The sequence below is a fragment of the Anomaloglossus baeobatrachus genome, chromosome 6 (genome assembly GCF_048569485.1).
Source record: "Anomaloglossus baeobatrachus isolate aAnoBae1 chromosome 6, aAnoBae1.hap1, whole genome shotgun sequence".
Classification (NCBI taxonomy): domain Eukaryota; kingdom Metazoa; phylum Chordata; class Amphibia; order Anura; family Aromobatidae; genus Anomaloglossus; species Anomaloglossus baeobatrachus.
In genome coordinates, this window is record NC_134358.1 from 243,578,838 (window position 1) to 243,600,917 (window position 22,080).

Consider the following 22,080-nt stretch of genomic DNA (forward strand, 5'->3'; position numbering starts at 1 on the left):
ATCATCCGGAAGTGGAAGGCTTATGGAACTACTGATAGCCTTCCACGGCCTGGATAGCCTTTGAAAGTTTCCTCCCGTGCCGAGGCCAGGCTTGTCCGAAGAGTCAAGGCTGACCCAAGGACAACAAGGAAGGAGCTCCGGGAAGATCTCATGGCAGTGGGGACATTGGTTTCAGTCAATACCATAAGTAACGTACTCCACCGCAATGGTCTCCGTTCCAGACGAGCCCGAGGTACCTTTACTTTCAAAGCGTCATGTCAAGGCTCGTCTACAGTTTGCTCATGATCACTTGGAGGACTCTGAGACAGACTGGTTCAAGGTTCTCTGGTCTGATGAGACCAAGATTGAGATCTTTGGTGCCAACCACACACGTGATGTTTGGAGACTGGATGGCACTGCATACGACCCCAAGAATACCATCCCTACAGTCAAGCATGGTGGTGGCAGCATCATGCTGTGGGGCTGTTTCTCAGCCAAGGGGCCTGGCCATCTGGTCCGCATCCATGGGAAGATGGATAGAACGGCCTACCTGGAGATTTTGGCCAAGAACCTCCGCTCCTCCATCAAGGATCTTAAGATGGGTCGTCATTTCATCTTCCAACAAGACAACAACCCAAACCACACAGCCAAGAAAACCAAGGCCTGGTTCAAGAGGGAAAAAATCAAGGTGTTGCAGTGGCCTAGTCAGTCTCCTGACCTTAACCCAATTGAAAACTTGTGGAAGGAGCTCAAGATTAAAGTCCACATGAGACACCCAAAGAACCTAGATAACTTGGAGAAGATCTGCATGGAGGAGTGGGCCAAGATAACTCAGGAGACCTGTGCCGGCCTGATCAGGTCTTATAAAAGACGATTATTAGCTGTAATTGCAAACAAGGGTTATTCCACAAAATATTAAACCTAGGGGTTGAATAATAATTGACCCACACTTTTATGTTGAAAATTTATTAAAATTTAACTGAGCAACATAACTTGTTGGTTTGTAAGATTTATGCATCTGTTAATAAATCCTGCTCTTGTTTGAAGTTTGCAGGCTCTAACTTATTTGCATCTTATCAAACCTGCTAAATCTGCAGGGGGTTGAATACTACTTGTAGGCACCATGTATGTATGTATGAATGTATATATATATATATATATATATATATATATATATATGTATGTATATATATATATATATATATATATATATATATATATATATGTATATATATATATATATATATATATATATATATGTATATATATATATATATATATATATATATATATATATATATATATGTATGTATATATATATGTATATACACAAAAATATATATATATATATATATATATATATATATATATATATATATATATATATATATATATATATATATACACCATGTTCCAAATCATTAGGCAAATGATATTTTTCTCTGATTTTCCTAAATGGTCGGTGCAAATGACAGTCAGTCTATTAAAAGCCATCACCCGTTAGAGTATACATCTAATTTTATTGAAGAAACCTCCCAAGGATAACAGAATTATCTTCAATTTTTTAAAAAAAAAACCAAACCTCAAAATGCACTGTTCCAAATTATTAGGCACAGTAGAGAATAGCCTTCCAGAGCTGCTGTTTTGATGTGAACTGCATCCCACCCTCATAGATCTTTTGCTTCATGATACTCCAAAGGTTCTCTATTGGGTTGAGGTCAGGGGAAAGTGGTGGTCACACCATGAGTTTATCTCCTTTAATGCCCATACCAGCCAATGACACAGAGGTATTCTTTGCAGCATGCGATGGTGCATTGTCATGCATGAAGATGATTTTGCTCCTGAAGGTACATTTCTGCCTTTTGTACCATGGAAGAAAGTTGTCAGTCAGAAACTCTATATACTTTGCAGAGGTCATTTTCACACCTTCAGGAACCCTAAAGGGGCCTACCAGATGTCTCCCCATGATCCCGGCCCAAAACATGACTCCTCCACCTCCTCGCTGACATCACAGCCTTGCTGGGACACGGTGGCCATCCACCAACCATCCACCACTCCATCCATCTGGACCATCCAGGGTTGCTCGACACTCAGCAGTAAACAAGACTGTTTGAAAATTAGTCTTCAGGTATGTCTGGGCCCAATGCAACTATTTCTGCTTGTGAGAACTGGTTAAGGGTGGTCGAATAGTAGGTTTATGCACCACATCTAGCTTTTGAAGGATCCTACACCTTGAGGTTCGAGGGACTCCAGAGGCACCAGGAGCTTCAAATATCTGTTTGCTGGTTTGTAATGGCTTTTTAGCAGCCGCTCTCTTAATCCGATGAACTTGCCTGGCAGAAACCTTACTCATTCTGCCTTTATCAGCACAAACACGTATGTGCTCTGAATCAGCCACAAATCTCTTCACAATACGATGATCACGCTTACGGTTTTGTGAAATATTTAATGTTTTCATCCCCTGTCCAAGGCATTGCATTATTTGATGCTTTTTGGCAGCAGAGAGATCCTTTTTCTTTCCCATGATACATGAAAACTGTGGCCTGCTTAATATTCTGGAACATCCAGTTTTCCTTTTATTGGGCTCACCTGGTAAACTAATTATCAGTTATCTGAGATTGAGTTCAGTGATCCAAAGAACCCTGAGATAGACAATACCATCAATGAGTTTCATTGAAAAAAAAATAAAAATAAATTGCTATGACACTTAAATCCAATTTGCATAATAATTTGGAACACTGTGTGTGTGTATATATATATATATATATATATATATATATATATATATATATATATATATATATATATATAATATATATATATATATATATATACACTAGAAGGTGACCCGATTCTAACGCATCGGGTATTCTAGAATTTATTGTGTAGTTAATGTATAATTTTTGTTATATATAAAGATGTTGCTGTGTGTAGTTGCCAAGTGTTTGTGGAGGGCGCTGGAAATGTCTGGGTGTGTGAAAACGGTGTTGTTTGTGTGTTGTATTGTATGTGTTGCGTTGTTTGTGGAGCACTGTGTGTCTGCAGAGTTGTGTGTGTGGTGCTGTGTGTGTTGTGCGGTTTGTGTGGGTGTGGGGTGCGTGTGTGTTTTGGGGGAGGTATGTTTTGTGCAGTGTGTGTGTGTTGCACGGTGTGTGCGTATATTTGTGTGTGCTGCGGTGTTTGTGTGTTGGGTATTGTGTGGGTGCGGCGTTGTCTGTGTGTGTGGCGTTGTCTGTGTATGTGTGGGTGTCTGTGTAGGGCGGTGTTTGTGGTTCCCAGTGTGTGTGGTGTGTTGTGCGTGTGTGTTTTGGGGGTAGGTGTGCACCCTCATCGTGCTCCATCCCCCATGCTGCGCACCCCCCGTCGTGCTCCATCCCCCTTGCTGCGCACCCCCCGTCGTGCTCCATCCCCCTTGCTGCGCACCCCCCATCGTGCTCCATCCCCCATGCTGCACACCCCCCATCGTGCTCCATCCCCCATGCTGCGCACGCCCCATCGTGCTCCATCCCCCATGCTGCGCACCCACATCGCGCTCCATCCCCCATGCTGCACACCCCAATCATGCTCTATCCCCCATGCTGCACCCCCCATCGTGCTTCATCCCCCCATGCTGCGGACCCCCCCATCATGCTTCATCCCCCCATGCTGCGCACCCCCATTGTGCTTCATCCCCACATGCTGCGCACCCCCCATTGTGCTCCATCCCCCATGCTGTGCACCCCTCAGAGAGGAGTATAATAGGAGGACTATAATAGGAGGAGTGGTCCTGGGGGGTGAGGAGGATAATAGGAGGAGTAGTCCTGGGGGGAGAGGAGTATATTAGGAGTAGTAATCCTGGGGAGAGAGGAGTATATTAGGAGCAGTTGTCCTGGGGAGAGAGGAGTATAATAGGAGTAGTAGTGCTGGGGAGAGAGGAGTATAATAGGAGTAGTAATCCTGGGGAGAGAGGCGTATAATAGGAGGAGTAGTCCTGGGGAGAGAGGAGGATAATAGGAGGAGTAGTCCTGGGGGGGTGAGGAGGATAATAGGAGGAGTAGTCCTGGGGGGGTGAGGAGGATAATAGGAGGAGTAGTCCTGGGGAGAGAGGAGTATATTAGGAGTAGTAGTCCTGGGGAGAGAGGAGTATAATAGGAGTAGTAGTCCTGGGGAGAGAGGAGTATAATAGGAGGAGTAGTCCTGGGGGGAGAGGCGTATAATAGGAGGAGTAGTCCTGGGGGGAGAGGGGTATAATAGAAGGAGTAGTCATAGGGGGGAGAGGAGTATAATAGGAGGAGTAGTCCCTGGGGGGAGAGGCGTCTAATAGGAGGAGTATTCCTGGGGGGAGAGGTGTCTAATAGGAGGAGTAGTCCTGGTGGGAGAGGCGTCTAATAGGAGGAGTAGTTCTATGGGGAGAGGCGTCTAATAGGAGGAGTAGTCCTGGGGGGAGAGGCGTCTGATAGGAGTAGTAGTCCTGGGGGGAGAGGTGTCTAATAGGAGGAGTAGTCCTGGGGGGAAGTGTCTAATAGGATGAGTAGTCCTCAGGTGGAGAGGTCTAATAGGATGAGTAGTCCTGGGGGGAGGTGTCTAATAGGAGGAGTAGTCCTGGGGGAGGTGTCTAATAGGTGGAGTAATAACAAATAATGTTTGGAACACCATTCTAAGTCTGAACTGGGTGCAAAAACCTAAAAAAACATCACTATGGGGAGATAAGGTATGCACACCAGTGACTATGTAAGGGGAATATATGAAATAGCAGAAACTGCTGTGTGAATACTGACTTGAAAAATCCAATAGCTATATGTAAGAGTGAAAATGTGAAAAATGGAATCTGCATTACTGCCATGAACATATGAATCAAGAGAAATTTAGCTACTGAATTGATCAATGCAACAGAGCCCCAACACCACGCCAAAGTACCTCTCCACGCTGGGGTCCCCAGCTTGTGCGCGTCCTCCCATGCAGTCAAAAAAACCCACCGTGTATGGGAAGCTGAGACCCAGGCTATCCATGCGCACGATATGGATTGGCAATAGGTGTGGTTGGGGAGGGTTCACAAACGAAAAACTACTAACAATAACGAATAACGTTTGGGACACCATTCTAAGTCTGAACTGGGTGCAAAAACCTAAAAAAACATCACTATGGGGAGATAAGGTATGCACACCAGTGACTATGTAAGGGGAATATATGAAATATCAGAAACTGCTGTGTGAATACTGACTTGAAAAATCCAATAGCTATATGTAAGAGTGAAAATGTGAAAAATGGAATCTGCATTACTGCCATGAACATATGAATCAAGAGAAATTTAGCTACTGAATTGATCAATGCAACAGAGCCCCAACACCACGCCAAAGTACCTCTCCACGCTGGGGTCCCCAGCTTGTGCGCGTCCTCCCATGCAGTCAAAATAGCTTCCCATACACGGTGGGGTTTTTTGACTGCATGGGAGGACGCGCACAAGCTGGGGACCCCAGCGTGGAGAGGTACTTTGGCGTGGTGTTGGGGCTCTGTTGCATTGATCAATTCAGTAGCTAAATTTCTCTTGATTCATATGTTCATGGCAGTAATGCAGATTCCATTTTTCACATTTTCACTCTTACATATAGCTATTGGATTTTTCAAGTCAGTATTCACACAGCAGTTTCTGTTATTTCATATATTCCCCTTACATAGTCACTGGTGTGCATACCTTATCTCCCCATAGTGATGTTTTTTTAGGTTTTTGCACCCAGTTCAGACTTAGAATGGTGTTCCAAACGTTATTCGTTATTGTTAGTAGTTTTTCGTTTGTGAACCCTCCCCAACCACACCTATTGCCAATCCATTTCGTGCGCATGGATAGCCTGGGTCTCAGCTTCCCATACACGGTGGGGTTTTTTGACTGCATGGGAGGACGCGCACAAGCTGGGGACCCCAGCGTGGAGAGGTACTTTGGCGTGGTGTTGGGGCTCTGTTGCATTGATCAATTCAGTAGCTAAATTTCTCTTGATTCATATGTTCTTGGCAGTAATGCAGATTCCATTTTTCACATTTTCACTCTTACATATAGCTATTGGATTTTTCAAGTCAGTATTCACACAGCAGTTTCTGCTATTTCATATATTCCCCTTACATAGTCACTGGTGTGCATACCTTATCTCCCCATAGTAATAGGTGGAGTAGTCCTGGGGGGGAGGTGTATAGGTGCCCAATGTGTGCCAGGGGTGGGGACGAGCGGCCAACGTGTGCCGGGGGTGGGGACGAGCATCCAACGTGTGCCGGGGACGGGGTCAAGCGGCCAATGTGTGCCAGGGGCGGGGCCTAGCGGCCAACGTGTGCGGGGGGGTGGGGCCGGGCCGAGCGGCCAATGCAACGGTTGTCACTGGAAAGACAGACAGAATAAGGCAATTATATATATAGATATAATGATATATATATAGATATAATGAGATATATATATATATATATATATATATATATATATATATATATGATGTGTGCATGTATATACAGTCAGGGCCAGAAATATTTGGACAGTGACACAAGTTTTGTTATTTTAGCTGTTTACAAAAACATGTTCAGAAATACAATTATATATATATGGGCTGAAAGTGCACACTCCCAGCTGCAATATGAGAGTTTTCACATCCAAATCGGAGAAAGGGTTTAGGAATCATAGCTCTGTAATGCATAGCCTCCTCTTTTTCAAGGGACCAAAAGTAATTGGACAAGGGACTCTAAGGGCTGCAATTAACTCTGAAGGCGTCTCCCTCGTTAACCTGTAATCAATGAAGTAGTTAAAAGGTCTGGGGTTGATTACAGGTGTGTGGTTTTGCATTTGGAAGCTGTTGCTGTGACCAGACAACATGCGGTCTAAGGAACTCTCAATTGAGGTGAAGCAGAACATCCCGAGGCTGAAAAAAAAGAAAAAATCCATCAGAGAGATAGCAGACATGCTTGGAGTAGCAAAATCAACAGTCGGGTACATTCTGAGAAAAAAGGAATTGACTGGTGAGCTTGGGAACTCAAAAAGGCCTGGGCGTCCACGGATGACAACAGTGGTGGATGATCGCCGCATACTTTCTTTGGTGAAGAAGAACCCGTTCACAACATCAACTGAAGTCCAGAACACTCTCAGTGAAGTAGGTGTATCTGTCTGTAAGTCAACAGTAAAGAGAAGACTCCATGAAAGTAAATACAAAGGGTTCACATCTAGATGCAAACCATTCATCAATTCCAAAAATAGACAGGCCAGAGTTAAATTTGCTGAAAAACACCTCATGAAGCCAGCTCAGTTCTAGAAAAGTATTCTATGGACAGATGAGACAAAGATCAACCTGTACCAGAATGATGGGAAAAAAAAAGTTTGGAGAAGAAAGGGAACGGCACATGATCCAAGGCACACCACATCCTCTGTAAAACATGGTGGAGGCAACGTGATGGCATGGGCATGCATGGCTTTCAATGGCACTGGGTCACTTGTGTTTATTGATGACATAACAGCAGACAAGAGTAGCCGGATGAATTCTGAAGTGTACCGGGATATACTTTCAGCCCAGATTCAGCCAAATGCCGCAAAGTTGATCGGACGGCGCTTCATAGTACAGATGGACAATGACCCCATGCATACAGCCAAAGCTACCCAGGAGTTCATGAGTGCAAAAAAGTGGAACCTTCTGCAATGGCCAAGTCAATCACCAGATCTTAACCCAATTGAGCATGCATTTCACTTGCTCAAATCCAGACTTAAGACGGAAAGACCCACAAACAAGCAAGACCTGAAGGCTGCGGCTGTAAAGGCCTGGCAAAGCATTAAGAAGGAGGAAACCCAGCGTTTGGTGATGTCCATGGGTTCCAGACTTAAGGCAGTGATTGCCTCCATAGGATTCGCAACAAAATATTGAAAATAAAAATATTTTGTTTGGGTTTGGTTTATTTGTCCAATTACTTTTGACCTCCTAAAATGTGGAGTGTTTGTAAAGAAATGTGTACAATTCCTACAATTTCTATCAGATATTTTTGTTCAAACCTTCAAATTAAACGTTACAATCTGCACTTGAATTCTGTTGTAGAGGTTTCATTTCAAATCCAATGTGGTGGCATGCAGAGCCCAACTCGCGAAAATTGTGTCACTGTCCAAATATTTCTGGACCTAACTGTATCTATATACTGGAACATTTATCTTGGACTGCTTCTGGGACCAACTCTCTGTATTGCCCTTGTGCACCTGTATGTGTATTGTACTCACTGTATGTGTATGTACTCACAATACTGTGGAAACATTTTAGGCAGGTGTGAAAAAAATGCTAAAAGTAAAAAGTAGAAAAGTGTTAGTAGTTTATTTTTATCAGTGAACAAAATTCAATGTGACTGGTCAAAACGTAAATCTAAATATAATCAATATTTGATGTGACCACCCTTTACCTTCAGGACAGCATCAAAGCATCAATATTTCTACGTATGCTTGCACACTGTTTTTGAGAGAACTTGGCAGTTTGGTTCTGCCAAACATCTTGAAGAACTAACCACAGATCCTCTGTAGATGTAGTCTTTTGCAAATACTTAATTTATGCTGTAAATAGTTCTTCAAGGAGTTGTCCACTACTAGAATAACCCCTTACTCATGTTTAGCCCCATTAAAACAAAAAAATACTTTCCTCCTATGCTGGCCCCATTCCAGTGGTTTCAGCACACAAGTGAAGTTGTGATGGTACGTCGGTACGTGAATCCCGCACCCAATCACTGCTGTTTTTTGTCTCTCTGCCTTTGGACATATAAATTATTAACAAGATGTGAGCGGCCAGCCACAGCTCTTACTTCCTCTTGATTGCTCCTGTGTTTGAGGGTGGCTGAGAGAGGAGCTGGCGGTGATTGGGCATGGGGCTCGCGTGACATCATAACCTTATGTGATCCCCGGGAATGCGAACCTAACACTGCTGGAATGGCAGGAGGTAGGTATAAGTTTTTTTATATTAATGGGGACAAACATGGGGAATGAGAAAGGGTTCTCCAAGTAGTGGATAACCTTTTTAATGACATTGGCTGTATGTTTTGGATTATTGTACTGATGCAGAATAAATTTGGAACAAATCAAACGCCTCCCTGATGGTATTTCATGATGGATAAATGTCTGCCTGTATTTTTTACATTGTGCACAACATAAAATGGGCAATGTGGAGGACAATAGAGGCAATGTTTGTCAAAGGAAACAGTACAGCAGATGAAAGGCGAATCATGCTTATTTCCCTGTATATCAGAAGATGTCCCAGCAGTGCCATCAGCTCAGGCCTGACAGCAATCTAGAGTCTAGGTACACTAGTCTACAGTTCAGAAGAGATTGGCAAGAAGTGGTCTTCATGGAAGAATTGCTGCCAAAAAAACCAAACCTTTGCCATGGAAATAATGTGAAGTGACTAAACTATGCACAAAAAAATAGGAACTGGTAGGGGCATACAGAGAAATCATGGGGCCCCATAGCAGACGTCGTAATTGGGCCCTTAACAAAAATAATAATAATCATTGGGGTCATAGAAGATCATTTGTCACAATTTTGCGTCCCTTAGTATGTTTACACCTACTGTAGCAGCTTACTGTTTCCATGCCTTAAGATACATGTTTCATGACCTCCATAAAGTACGATGCCAACAAAAGTGTGGCACACAGTAATATATCCCTATAGTGAAAGAACCCCCACACACACACACACACACACACACACACTATGATGACTCTACAGTAGTTCCCCCACTTACATAGAGTATGATGTCCCCACACTGAGATCAACATAGTATAATGGTCACCAGAGTCCCACAGTCCGCCATACACAGCTTGATGACCCCCAAATAGCCCTCTCTCTATACAGTATAATTGCCATCTGTACCCCTTGTCACAGTATGATGGCCATATCACAGCTATCCATACAGTATGATGGCTCCAACACAACCATCCACACAGTATGATGGCTCCCACACAACCATTCACATAGTATGGCGGACCTAACACAATCCCCCATACTATAAAATAGGCTGCACACAGTATAAAGGCCCCTACATAGCCCTCCAAACAGTATAATTGGCCCTCACATAGCCCTCCAAGTAGTATAATGGCTCCCGTACAGCCCACCAAATAGGAAAATAGCCACCCATTATGTATTACTAGAGTAGTGATCGCAAGTGTATAATTTACATAGTTATGGTCATAAGCCAACTAGAATCTCAGATACCTCTCTCAGTAGCACACTCATAGAAGTAGATGAGAATCTAGTAGGCATTTGACCCCAACTATCTCATAACTGGCTTGGTCTTATCTTTTTGAAGCCTTGTAACCGCTACTCCTTTTATGAAGCAGCCAGGGGTAAATACAAAAGGGATGGGCTGCTGCTCATGGGCCACTGCTGTGTGCTTGATCCCCATGTTAAAATTTACCAGCCAGTCCCTGGTACAAACTTTAAACACAAAAATTTATATAAAAACATTTGTTTAAAAAAATAGAAGTTTAAAAGCATTTTTTGTATTTTTGCATCATATGAATATGTGACGCCCTGGCAAAACCAGGTAGTCACAGATAGGCCCCCACACAACACCTTCCTTCACCTAGGTAACAAACAGCTGACCTGAAACCCTAGTCACCCCCCATTAGGGAAAGACAGACACACCAGTGGGCGGGACCAGGCAGCCTAGACAGCCCGGGGCAGGAAAACAAGCAGATCAGTTTGTAGTTTGAGTTGAGAGGAGTGTGGGCTGGAGCTAGGTGTAGCTCCAGCAGAGGAAGTTCAAGTTGAACGGTGCCAGGGTCGGAGCCCTGGTACCTTGGCTAGGTGGCAGACGGTGGTCTCCGTCAGCAGGAGACGGGAAAACGGCTCGGCAGAACCGAGGTGGACCGGGACAGGGTTGTAGCCTGCCGGTACCAACACGGGGAACTGACCCGGAAACCGTAGCACAGAGGGGGTACTCGGACCCTGAAGCCAGGACTGAAACCAGCGGCCTAGCTAATTAACCGATTGAGGCCAGGATTATAGGTCCTGTCCCACCCAAAGTCCCTAATAGAAGACAACAGCCTACCGATAAGGATAGGAGGCCACCGCCAGGGCCCATAGCTCACACGGGCCAGTGTCTGCGGGCACGGCTCCTTAGGCCACATCCAGCCGGGAGCGGACTCCTGAGTTCCAGACCAGGCAGTCAATCATACACAAAACAAGTGCAGAGGAATAGAACAGTGACCACCAGCCTGGCTGGGGGACCTGAATGCAACCGGCCGCGGCGGCCGGCCACCAGCACCTTTGGTTTGCCAAAAGAATCGTGTGATTCATTTACTGTGAGTAACCAAACATTCCCCTGCACGTCCGGGTGCGCCGGCCCTTGCCATTGCTATACCCTGCACAAAGACACTGGGTCCCGGGGCAACCATCCCTACCTATGGAGCGGTTAACATCCAGCTGCCACTAGATCTCCCCCGGGTGCTCCATAACAGCAGCGGTGGTGTCCCATCTCATCACACACCATGGGTGGCGTCAGGAACTTAATACGGCCTAGCCCGTACATCTACGTCTCCCTTTTATTCAGCGTGTCCGCGAGATCCCCTGGGTCCGGAGACCCTCGAGCCACCCCCCAGAAGGTCCGGATCCGAGCAGCGGCGGCTGCTGGCACGGGGGCGGCACAAATACACCTTAAATGTTAGACACTTTTACATAAATCTCACCTAATGTCTGAAATTAGTTACATAGTTACATAGTTACTTAGGTTGAAAAAAGACCTAGGTCCATCTAGTTCAACCTTCCTCCACCAGTTCTACATTTAGTCACTAAGTCATTTATAACCAACAATGTTTTGTGTACTGAGGAAATCATCCAGCCCTTTTTTAAAAGCTGTTATAGTGTCTGCCATTACTACCTCTTGTGGTAGTGTATTCCACAGTCTGACCGCTCTAACTGTAAAGAACCCTTTCCTATTTAGGTTTCGGAATCGCTTTTCTTCCACTCGCAGTGAGTGCCCCCTGGTCCTTAGTACTGTCTTTGGAAGAAATAAGTCATGTGCCAGTCCTTTATATTGACCACACATGTATTTATACTTATAAATGAGATCTCCTCTGAGACGTCTTTTTTCTAAGCTAAACATATCTAACTTTTTCAACCTGTCATCATATGGGAGGCCTTCCATTCCTTGTAATAGTCTAGTTGCCCGCCTTTGAACTGACTCTAACTTCTGAATGTCCTTTTTAAAATGTGGAGCCCAAAACTGGATCCCGTATTCCAGATGTGGCCTTACAAGTGATTTATAGAGGGGTAACAATACGTTGGGATCACGGGATCTAATCTCTCTTTTTATACACCCTAGAATCTTGTTTGCTTTAGCAGCTGCTGCTTGACATTGAGTGCTGCTGCTCAGCTTATTTGTAATGAGAATACCCAAGTACTTCTCCTGTTCTGTAGTCCCGAGTTTACTTCCATTTAATGTATACGCAGCTATAGGATTACTCTGTCCTAGGTGCATTACTTTACATTTATCAACATTAAATCTCATTTGCCAAGTATCTGCCCATTCTGACATCTTATCCAGATCTTTTTGTAATATTGTACTATCCAGGTCAGTTTTTAATATCCTACATAGTTTGGTGTCATCGGCAAAGACTGACACTGTACTATCAATCCCATCCACAAGGTCATTAATAAAGAGAGTAAAAAGAATCGGTCCTAGCACAGATCCCTGCGGCACCCCACTGCTGACTATGGCCCATTTAGAGAATGTACCATTTATGACTACTCTTTGTTTCCTATCTTTTAGCCAATTCCTTACCCAGTTGCATATTGTGTCCCCTAGTCCTTGCTTCTGGAGCTTTAGTATAAGGCTATTATGTGGTACAGTATCAAATGCCTTTGCAAAGTCCAAATAAATCACATCAGCTGCATTACCAATATCCAGGTTTGCACTTACCCCCTCATAGAACCCCAACAGGTTGGTTAGACACGACTTATCTTTCATGAATCCATGCTGTTTGTCAGTTATCATATTATTTTCTGCAATATATTTTTGCATGTCATCCCTTAAAATGCCCTCAAAAACTTTGCATACTACTGATGTCAGGCTTACTGGACGGTAGTTGCCTGGATCTACCCTCTTACCTTTCTTAAATATCGGTACCACATCAGCAATCCTCCATATAGTTGAATATGGAGTCTACAGTACTTTACCCCTGTGATAAGACTCTTACTTAATAATGTAATACTGTAACAACCCTTTACAATTTAATTTATAGCCTTTTTGATAGGAAAGCTTATACAGCATTAATCATGGATGTCTGAAAAGTGGGTCTCCTTCAGCATAGAGCATGCCTGGTTCCTCTACATTGAAATAAATGTAAGCTATGGCTCCACCTGAGCGCTTTGTTGCCTTCCCAGCCCCCACCAGATGAGATTAAAACCGGACAGTGATTGGAGGAGGTAACAGTGATTGGCCACTTACTAATCATTTTTCTATGGTCTGGCTTATCGATGATACATAAAGCATAGATATGAGGAAGACAAAGACAATGTCAGGACAATTCAACTTTTCTGAAATGTTGTAAGATCAAATGTGAAAAAATATTAATGAAAAAGACTTTGAATCCTGAATTTATTTTATTTCTGTACCTAAAATTAATTTCCATTCCTCATGGAATTATTTCAATATTTTAGACTTTAACTGGAGATGAATTCCTCACCTGCTCCATGCCTTCTGGATATAATCTATTCAATTCGTAACACTGAGCGCCCATTCGAATTCCGTTTTCTTATAATTATGCTATCATTGCATTTTAATTCTTTTTCAAGTCAGATTAAGGATTTTTATTGTTAATATACGGGTGTACAATGCATAATTTAAAACATTTAATAAAATCAACGTAAAGTAAAATTTTAGTTAAAATTGAAATAACAATCCACTTATGACGTATCCCTCACAGCATTTGAGGTGCTACAGATGAACCCACCCAAAATGTATGACTATGTTTTCAAAGAATTTGTTTTTTTTTGAGGGGAGTTCAGAAAACATGAGTTTTCAAGCAGAAACCACTTCACAAAATGGAGGCGAGAATTTGAAAAGTTTTGAAATAATTTTTTTCCTGAAGGGTTTTTGATTGGACAGTGGCTAATTTGGAGCGGATTCCAGTGCTTCAAAGATGTGACATGCACTTTGTTTTTACCACATGGCATTTTTCAAACCCTTTTCTGGTTCCACTCATATGAACAGCAAGGTGATTTTTCCAAAGAAATTAATTAGACGTTTTTGAGGTTTTTGTTTAGCAGGATTTTGGAGAAGATAAGCTAAAACCAAAAACACCTAAAATACTCTGTGTACACAGGCTAAAGGGCCTATTCACATCAAGTTTTTTTTCAGGTGTTTTCGGAGCAAAAACTTTCCTGTCAAAACTCTAGATTTTTAAACTTCTTGTGGATTTTGGAGAGTTTCTGCTTTAAAAGCACCTGCAAAAGTCAGTGTGAACACTGTCCGGGTAAGTGCACACAGCGCCATTTAGACATTGGCACAGCCACCAACTTTTCCCTGAGAAAGCAGCTTCCGTAAAACACCAGCAGTTATTTTTCCAAGGTGGCTTTGCTATTGTTCTTGCGGTATCTTTCTCTCTCTATTATGAAGCCTCTTACAGTGAGAGCATGTCACTTTTTTGAAAATACTTCAGGATTTCCAAACCTTGAAATGGTTAAAATAAGTGACATAAGACAGAACATGTGTACCACAATGTGTGTACACTGTGTTCATTTTATGGGGCAGTTTTTCTAGCAGATTTTGGGTGGAATCCTTTTAAGTCAAAGTCATGAATTCTTTGGTTGCCAGCTTCAGTCTTCATATAACTGTACTAAGTGAAATGGAGTCTGAATAGCAGCAGAGTATGTGTAATGCCCCTGCAGCCGGGTCGTTACAGTGTATTAAATATTACTCCCATTTTTCCCGGGCAGAATGAGTGAAGTACACACACACACACACCCACACACACACATCACACTGGCAGGAATGAGTTAATAGCTTTTGCAGCATGTAGTTTGAGCCTCATGACTCATCCTGTCTCCTTAATGAGCAGGTGTGCAGGTCCCCGTGACAACCCAAGGGGAGGGGGACCTGAATGAGTGAGTTCAGTGCAGAGCAGGCAGAACGACAGAGGCTGTGAGAGAGCACAGACCTCAGGGGAAAAACCTACCTGCTGAGGAGATGCCACGAGACCAGGGCTATTAACATCTAGAGGAAGGGGATGGAGCTGGGCACTGGGGATCTTTGGAGAATGTTGTACCCGGTGGTGGTTGGTGTTATGCGCTACTGGAAGAGAGAGAGACAGAATGGCAGCGGTTCCCCAAGATACTCCATGCCACGGGGACAGCATTAATGCACCCAAAGAGAGAGAGACCGCCCAGAACACCTCACCGGACCCTTCCTCCTACCTGCCCGGGACCGACCAGAGGCTAAAGGCGGCGAGGACCAGCACCCGGGTGATATGTAAGACGGACTGTGAATAAAGAGAAACTGGAACCCGCACTCAGTGACTGGTGTGAGTAGATGCCGCCGCCCTGTGCCCCTGGTGTCCCTGAGGACTGTTGCCCTGGGTCTCACTAACCTCCTGGGGCTTCCCTGCTCCACCCGTGGGGAGCGATTCCATCTGGCTGTTGGTAACACCTGCCCCGGAGAGAGACTGTGAAGCGGCGGCTGAACACCTGGCGCATACCACGGGTGGCGCTGCTAGCACCCCCCGTCCCCATCCCATACCGTTTCTTGGGGGAGAGCTGCGGCAGAGGAGGCCGATAGCTCAGTGGCTGCTGCAATGATGGTAAGCTCCCCAGGAACCCCGTTACCCTCTTTCCATCTTCCATGTCACACCGGACTGACTGTTGGACTTTCCTTTTATTGAAACCCGCCGGGGTCACGGAAGCCGGGTTGGGCCACTCACAGCCTGACCATGAATACCACCGGCCCGGTGACCATGCCATCTCTGCAGGCCCCGGCGCGGGCATTTCATATGCACCAAATAGTTGGCCCACTGCAGAAACAGTTATTGGTACATTTCCAGAGATTTCAGTCCAAAATCATTTGCCAGAAGACTCAAACAATTATGTAATTGAACATTTCAGCAAAGTTAAAAACCTTAAAAGGTTGTAAGATATTTGCTGGGAGAGTCCAGGAAGGAAGCTATGTATCATCAATGTTGATAACCTCGGTGATGGAAGCCTGGAAGCAGGCTTCAGCATGTTAAATGCTGAGAGGTTAGTCTCAGTCTGTGTCTGAGTATGGAGGTGTGCGGACCTCTAGCGGTGTGACTCCTGTTAAAGAATCGGACACTATCCTGAGAGGACAGACCTCAAAGTACCTGTGAACTGTTCATTTTTTTCTGTTCTTTACTTTGTACCTGTCAAAGGGTGTTTATATTTATTATGTGGAGCAGTTTACGAAGATGGAATAAACCAGCTGACATTTAAATAGAAATGGTTACTGTGTCTATCTTAACGTGCACCGAGTGCGCTGTAATCCCACAGTTAGCGCTAGAAGTGCGGGAAAGATTCTAAGGGAGCACATGTGACTGCTGAGGACCATCTGCATGTCCTGGGTGAAGGCAGACATACGTTTGGAAGTGCAGTCAGACAGCATGGAGGAGTTAATCAAGCAGCTGGTGTAGGCCAATGTACAGCAGCAGCAAGTTCAGCAGGAGACTAATAGTCAGCTGATACAGGCCAATATGCAGCAGCAAGCCCAGCAGGAGACAAATAAACTTTTGCTGCAACACGTCTAACAATAGCAGCGGCAGGTAGAAGCAGTCCGTGGCAGGGCAATCTTTCAAGGTAATGACTCACATGTCCGGAAAGCGGTAAGGAGTGTGATGCAGAAGATGATCCCTGGTGACAATATTGAGACATTTTTGACAGTGTTTGAAAGGATCACAGTATAGGCGAGACTGCTTTTGAAGTAGTGGATGGAGGTGTTGGTGCCATATCTGACCAGAGAGCTGCCAAAAGCCTGTTATGACTTGGACTTGCAGGATGCAAAATAATATATTAATTAAAAACTGAGATATTGGCTCATTTAGGAGTGATTCTGACCATCTATGCGCAATGGGTTCACCATTGGGCGTATCACAGCAACTAACCTCCCTGCTCCCAAATGTTTGACTTGTTGCATTTAGTCCAAAAGTAGTTGCAGTCAGAGTCCTCCACCCAGCGCAGATGGTGGAGCTTGTTGTCATGGATCGATTGATTCACTCCCTTCCGAAGCTGGTACAGCCCTGGGTTATGCAGGGAGATACCTAGAATGCTGATGACCTGGTGGGCTAGGTAGAAAGGAACCAGATAGTCAAGAGGTCCATGGGGAAACCCAAGTGATTTTGATTGTCATACTGGGGTTACAGAAAAGAAGCCAAAACCCAAATGAAGAGTAATAGAGCCACAAGTGGAGGGCATCTAAGGACCCCAGGGCAGCTGAGCCATTGCTGAAGGTCTCAGCAATTTATTTGATTTTAGCTGATTTTTGGAGCTGGATATTTTTCTATATTTGGATTTGCATTCCCCTCACTTGTCAGAGCGATTCCGTGCTCCTTCCACAAGGACTACAATATTGGGTGAGCTGGCTTAATTCAATTTATTTGTTTTCTGTTCATATTACATCTATCTGGCCTGCAGTGGGGACTGTCAACCCAGCAAAGGGACATAGACATGACTGTATTAAGCAATGGTGTACCAAACACTGGATTCCTGGGCTCAGGGAGTTTGGTGACTCTGGTAAGAGTCACACTTACCCACCAGTTGATTATTGGAAAGATCATGGCGTCTGCTGTATTCACGGAAACTGTAAGGATTACGTGGTGGCCAGAGTGTTAATAGAAACTAGCTGTGGCTCCAAATCCTATGAGATACATGTACTCAAGGACCTGTTACACCTGGTTATAATAGGGTAGGAATTTACCTTATTCTTTGTAACTTGTGGCAGAAGATGGGGGTGCCCAGTTATTCAGAAGAGAGCCAGTTCAACCTTAAACTCCAGCGCACTTTTCCCTTGTTTGTGCTCGTTGGCGATGAGGATGACATGGCGTCCCATCAGGCCAACATACCTGAGTTGGGGGTCTTTGGGGGAAATTTGGGACTACTCAACTTAGGGACCTAAATCTTAAAGGGGCATTTGATAATGTTATGATTCTAAATAAGAAGTTCAGGAACTGGGGGCCAACACCAGCAACTGTTGGTTCCAGGGTCATATTGGCTTAACGTGTTAGACATGGCCTATTCTCATATCTTGAGTGGTCATCTGCGCATAGACAAAACCCAAGAGTTGATCCTTCAGAGGTTCTACTGGCCTGGATGTCACTGAAAGATTGTGAACTATTGCAGGTTCTATCCCACCTGCCATCTAACCACTCAGGTCACTCACTTCCATAGTCCCTTAGTGCTGTTACCCATCATAGAGGTTCCACTTTACCAAATTGCTATGGATTTAGTGGGACCCTTAGTCAAGTCCACCAGGGGCATCAATATATCCTAGTTGTCCTGGACTAAGTGACACGTTACCAAAAGGCATTACCACTTAGGACCTCCTCCGCTAGGAGTATTGTCCGTGAGTTAGTCCATGCATTCTCCCAGATGGGACTACTAAAGGAAATCCTGACAGACCAAGGGACATCCTTCATGTCAAAAGTTATAAGAGAATTGAGTAAAGCCCTCCAGATTACATAACTCAGGACATTCATATATCATCTGCAGATAAACGGTCTCATAGCGAGGTTCAACAAAAGCTCGACAGCCGTGCTCAGGAAGGTTGTAAAGAAAGATGGCCGGACCTGGGTTTGTCTGCTGCTGAATCTGATGTTCTTCATTAGAGAAGCTCCCGAGGCCTCTACGCGGTTTTCTCTGTTTGAACTCCTTTATGGCTGACATGCTCAAGGACTCCAAGACATAGCGAAGGAGATCTGGGAAAGCAAAGTTACACCCTAGAAGAGCATTAGTAGGAGAGTACTTCACAGGTGATGCCTATCATGAAGGAAAGCCTTCTCAGGGCACAAGAGGCCCAGGCGAGGATCTACAATCGGTCAGCAAGGATGAGACAAATCTGTCCTGGAGACTAAGGCGGGCTTTACACGCTGCGACATTGCTAGCGATGTCGAGCGCGATAGCACCCGCCCCCATCGCACATGTGATATGTGGTGATTGCTGCCGTAGTGAACATTATCGCTGCGGCAGCTTCACACGCACATACCTGGTCGGCGACGTCGCCGTGACTGCCTACCAATCCCTCCTTCAAGGGGGAGGTGCGTTCGGCGTCACAGCGACATCACCGCGACGTCACTAAGCGGCCAGCTAATATAAGCGGAGATGAGCGGGACATAACATCCCACCCACCTACTTCCTTCCGCATTGGCGGCGGCCGCAGGTACGATGTGGTTCCTCGTTCCTGCAGTGTCATACATAGCGATTTGTGCTGCCGCAGGAACGACGAACAACATCGTACCTGCAGCAGCAGCAATATTATGAAAAGAAGTGACGTGTCACTGATCAACGATTTTTGACGTTTTTGCGATCGGTGATCGTTGCTCCTAGGGTTTACACGCTGCGATGTCGGTAACGGCGCCGGATGTGCGTCACTAATGACGTGACCCCGGCGATATATCGTTACCGATGTCGCAACGTGTAAAGTCGCCTAAGTTTTAGTGCTGATTGCTACAGTTGAGAGCAATATTCTGGCCAAATGCCAGGGACTATATGAAGTGGTAGAAAAACTTGGGTAGGTAAACTATAAAGTCCTCTAGCCAGGAAGACAAAAGCCCTATCAAGTATGCCACATCAACCTGACCAAGTTGTTGCGAGATAGGGAGCTAGTTGAAACTGCATGTCTGGTGGACAATCCTGAAGCTGATATTAAGGATGTCATGGTGGCAAAGACACTGTCATCACCCCAGAAACTGCAGTGCCAGGAATTGCTCCAATGAAAGGGAGACCTGTTTTCAGAATTGCCGGGATGTACACAGATCATGGAACACAAGATTCTTGCGGAACTTCATGTGCTGGTGAACTGGAAGCCTCACCGATTCCCCATGGCCCATCGACAGCTTGTCTTAGAGGAGGGTAAGTGAATGTTGAACCTGGCATTATTGAAGAGTCTAAGAGCTGCTGGTCCAGCCCCATTGTTTTAGTGCCTAAACCCAATGGCGATTGAAGACTCTGAATTTGGAGACTTCATTACAATGTGTATCCGATACCTTGTGTCGATGAGCTAATTGGGAGTCTAGGACTGCCTTGCTATATTACCACCCTTGACCTAACCTATACCATCGGGTATAGGCAAATCCCCCTGTCTCAAGAAGCTAAGGAGAAAACAGCTTTCTCTATGCCTGACTGGTGCTTTCAGTATACAAGGATGTCATTTGGGCTGCAAGGAGCTCCAGTCACCTTCCAGAGGGTCATTGATCGGAACTTAGTTCCCCACAAGAAGTACGCCACAGCTCATCTAGACAACATTGTGATTTTCAGCATGGACTGAAGAAGTCCCCTAAGAAAGCTCCAGGCAGTGTTTGCTGCTCTAAGGAAGGCAGGGTTTACTATAAACCCCAAAAAGTATGCAATGGGGATGAGGAGGCCAAATAACTATACCATGTAGTAGGTATTCGCAAAATCAAGCTCCAAATAAACAAAGTGAATGTAATTCAAAATTGGCCAAAACTGCTATCAAAGAAGCAAGTTATGGCATTTTTTGGGATTGTGGGACACTACAGACGGCCATCCTGAACTTTGCAATTATGGCTGTACCCCTGACCAACCACCATTTAAGGTATGCAATTGGCTATGGCCAAATGGACGTCAGAAGTGCAGACTGATTTTCAAGGATTATGGCTAGCCCTCTATAAACAGTTGGTCTTCGTGACATCCGACTTCAAGAATTAATTTGTGGTCCAGACGGATGCCTCAGAGCTCGGATTATGGGCTGTTTTGTCTCAGGATGTAAATGGAGAAGAAAATCCAATACTCTACCTGAGTAAGAAACTGTCATCTGCAAAAAGAGCTATTCCACCATGGAGAAGGAGTGCTTGCCATTAAGTGTGTGGTTGACAGGTTAAGGTATTACCTTTTAGGCTGACAGTTTAGGCTAGTCTCAGACCATGTCCCACTCAGGTAGATGAGGGAGAATAAAGCCCAGGTGGCCAGATGATTTTTAGTACTCCAAAACTTTAACTTCCATGTTGAACATAGGTCAAGGAAGTTGCACGGATATGTGGTTGTGGATGCTCTATCAAGGCTCTATTGTTTAATTGCAGAAAGTGCCAAGCCCCACAAGTGTGTGCAGAGTCGTAGTATGTTAGAAGGTCACCAGGAAATTCCAGAAAGGGAGATATGTATCTGTGGCACCCTGGACTAGCCAGGGGCCACAGGTAACAACACACACACACCCCCACCCCCAGCAGGTCACAGCAGTCATCTCCAGTGAGACCTGATTTCCTCCCTCAGGTTCAGACAGACACACCAGGTGGGCGGAGTCAGGCATATGGACAAGCCCACCGAGGAGTCTAGCTGGTCTGAGGCAGGAAACAACAGAGACAAGTCCAGGTAGTGGAATGGAGAGGAGGTGTGCAGAGAGGCAGAAGCAGACAGGGGCCTAGGTTGGAGCCTAGGACCCTCTTGTAGTCAGTCAGGCAGACAGTAGTGGCCGTCTTCAGGGGCCGGGAAGACAGTCCTGGTGGAACCGTAGGTAGCCGGGACAGGGTGGTGGCCTGTCCGGTACCGAACCGGGGAGCCAGCTGGAAACCGGAGCACAGGAGGAGCATATAAAGAAAGTGCGGGGAAGTACGCACACTATTAGCCTGGAGTCAGGGGAGAAACTACAGCAGCCGGCTACGGGACCTGTCCATCCAGCCGTCTGTTTTACCAGAGACTCCGTCTACATTATTGGCTGAGTGAGTACCACCGTGCCGTCTGGCACTGCGCTGCCCCCGCGACCCTGCACCTCACCAAACCCCGCCATCCACTTTCCAGTCACCATCACCGGTCCCCGGGACCACCAAAAACCCCCTACCCACGGAGGGGAGAGAAACATCTCGGCTGCTCCCTGTTATCGCTCCCGGGATCCCCGTCTAGAGCAGCGGTGGTGTCCCAACTTCACCACAAACCGTGGGTGGTGTCACGGACAAAAT